Here is a 3,454-nt window from a genome sequence, read left to right as displayed (position 1 = left end):
AACTTCTACGAAAGACTGCCATCCACAATCGAATTAATTGGGTTGTGGTATCATAAAACTTCTTAACATCGTTTTCTAAATTGTGAGTTAGTCCATACGTGTTATATATTAGACAAAAAAGGTATATATAGGTAAGTCTACACATAATTACGAATCAATATGGACTTTTGCACGGGATCGGTTTATATGGGGGCTATATATGATTATAGACTGATATGGACCACTTTTGGCATGGTTGTTAACTATCATGTACTAACATCACGTACCAAATTTCAACCGAATCGGATGAAATTTTCTTCTCTTAGAGGCTTCGCAAGTCAAATCTGGGGATCGGTTTATATGGGGGCTATATATAATTATGGACCGATGTGAACCAATTTTTGCATGGTTGATAAAGACCATATACTAACACCATGTGCCAAATTTCAGCCGGATCGGATGAAATGTGCATCTCTTAGAGGCTCCGCAAGCCAAATCGGGAGATCGGTTTATATGGGGGCTATATATAATTTTTGCATGGTTGTTAGAGATCATATACTAACACCATGTACCAAATTGCAACTGGATCGGATGAAATTTGCTTCTCTTAGAGGGCCAGCAAGCCAAATTTGGGGGTCCGTTTATATGGGGGCTATACGTAACAGTGGACCGATATGACCCATTTTCAATACCAATAACAACTACTTGTGCCAAGTTTCAAGTCGATAGCTTGTTTCGTTCGGAAGTTAACGTGATTTCAACAGACGGACGGACGGACGGACATGCTCAGATCGACTCAGAATTTCACCACGACCCAGAATATATATATTTTATGGGGTCTTAGAGCAATATTTCGATGTGTTACAAACGGAATGACAAAGTTAATATACCCCCATCCTATGGTGGAGGGTATAAAAAAAACAACAACTAAAACAGAATCTGAAAATCTCAGCGAAAACAAGTATATACGGCCGTAAGTTCGGCCAGGCCGAATCTTATGTACCCTCCACCATGGATTGCCTAGGAACTTCTACTAAAGGCTGTCATCCACAATCGAATTACTTGGGTTGCGATAACACTTGCCGATGGCAAGGTATCGTAAAACTTTTTAACACTGTCTTCTAAATTGTAAGTTAGCCCATACGGGGTATATATTAAACAAAAAAGGCCGATTAAATACGTATATAACCTAGTTTAACAAAATTTTCTATAGAAATAAAATTTTGACAAAATTTTCTATAGTAATGAAACCTTGACAAAATTTTCTATAGAAATAAAATTTTGACAAAATTTTCTATAGAAATAAAAAGTTGACAACAATTTCTATAGAAATAAAAACTTGACAAAATTTTCTATAGAAATAAAATGTTGACAAAATTTTCTATGGAAGTAAAATATTGACAAAATTTTCTATAGCAATACAATTTTGACAAAAATTTCTATAGAAATAAAATGTTGACAAAATTTTGTATAGAACTGAAATTTTGACAAAATTTTGTATAGAAATAAAATGTTGACAAAATTTTCTACAGAAATAAATTTTTTATTAAATTTTCTATAGAAATAAAATTTTGACAAACATTTCTATAGAAATAAACTTTTGACAAAACTTTCTATAGAAATGAAATTTTAACAAAACTTTCTATAGTAATAAAATTTGACAAAATTTTCTATGGAAATAAAGTTTTGGTAGATTACAAAATTTTCTATAGAAATAAAATGTTGACAAAATTTTCTATAGAAATAAAATTTTGACAAACATTTGTATAGAAATATACTTTTGACAAAACTTTCTATAGTAATAAAATTTGACAAAATTTTCTACGGAAATAAAGTTTTGGTACCGATATGGACCAATTTTTACATGGCTGTTAGAGGCCATATATTGACAAAATGTACCAAATTTCAACCGTAACGGATGACTTTTGCTCCTCCAAGAGGTTCCGGACGTCAAATCTGGGGACGGTTTATATGGGAACTATATATAATTATGGACCGATATGGACCAATTTTTGCATTGTTGTTAGAGACCATATACTAACACCATGTACCAAATTTCAACTGGATCGGATGAATTTTGCTCTTCCAAGAGGCTCCGGAGGTCAAATCTGGGGATCGGTTTATATGGGGGCTATATATAATTATGGACCGATATGGACCAATTTTTGCATGGTTATTAGAGGCCGTAAACTAACATCAGGTACCAAATTTCAACCGGATCGGATGAATTTTGCCCCTCCAAGAGGCTCCGGAGGTCAAATCTGGGGATCGGTTTATATGGGGGCTATATATAATTATGGACCCATTTTTGCATGGTTGTTAAAAACCGTATACTAAGACCACGTACTAAATTTCAACCGGATCGGATGAAGTTTGCTCCTCCAAGAGGCTCCGGTGGTCAAATCTGGGGATCGGTTTATATGGGAGCTATATATAATTATGGACCGATATGGACCAATTTTTGCATGGTTGTTAGAGGCCGTATACTAACATCAGGTACCACATTTCAACCGGATCGGATGAATTTTGCCCCTCCAAAAGTCTCCGGAGGTCAAATCTGGGATCGGTTTATATGGGGGCTATATATAATTATGGACCGATATGGACCAATTTTTGCATGGTTGTTAGAGACCATATACTTACATCAGGTACCAAATTTCAATCGGATCGGATGAATTTTGCCCCTCCAAGAGGCTCCGGAGGTCAAATCTGGGGATCGGTTTATATGGGGGCTATATATAATTATGGACCGATATGGACCAATTTTTGCATGGTTGTTAGAGACCGTATACTAAGACCACGTACCAAATTTCAACCGGATCGGATGAATTTTGCTGCTCCGGGAGGCTCCCCAAGCCAAATTTGGGGATCGGTTTATATGGGGGCCATACGTAAACGTGGTCCGATACGGCCCATTTTCAATACCATCCGACCTACATCAATAACAACTACTTGTGCCAAGTTTCAAGTCGATAGCTTGTTTCGTTCGGAAGTTAGCGTGATTTCCACAGACGGACGGACAGCCGGACAGACGGACAGACGGACGGACGGACGGACATGCTTAGATCGACTCAGAATTTCACCACGACCCAGAATATATATACTTTATGGGGTCTTAGAGCAATATTTCGATGTGTTACAAACGGAATGACAAAGTTAATATACCCCCATCCTATGGTGGAGGGTATAAAAATCATAGAAACTATGATTACAGCAAATCTTTTGCCAGAAAATACCACAAAAAGCTTTTACCACACAAGTTTTCCATTGGCACTTTTATATGGAAAATATCTAAAACAAGGTTTTTGTGATGTTCAATACTAAAAGAATATCCTCTTATATCAATGAACGATTTTCTACTACCCACTAGCGCCATTAACACAGTGGGAGATTCTAAGGGAACTCAATTCACGAAACTCAAATATGTAAATAGAAAAACAAACAACTCAGCAGTGCTAAAATTGAGCGCAGCAAT

The sequence above is a fragment of the Haematobia irritans genome, chromosome 2, assembly GCF_050003625.1.
Source record: "Haematobia irritans isolate KBUSLIRL chromosome 2, ASM5000362v1, whole genome shotgun sequence".
In the NCBI taxonomy this organism is placed as follows: Eukaryota; Metazoa; Arthropoda; class Insecta; order Diptera; family Muscidae; genus Haematobia; species Haematobia irritans.
This window is presented reverse-complemented; position numbering follows the sequence as displayed.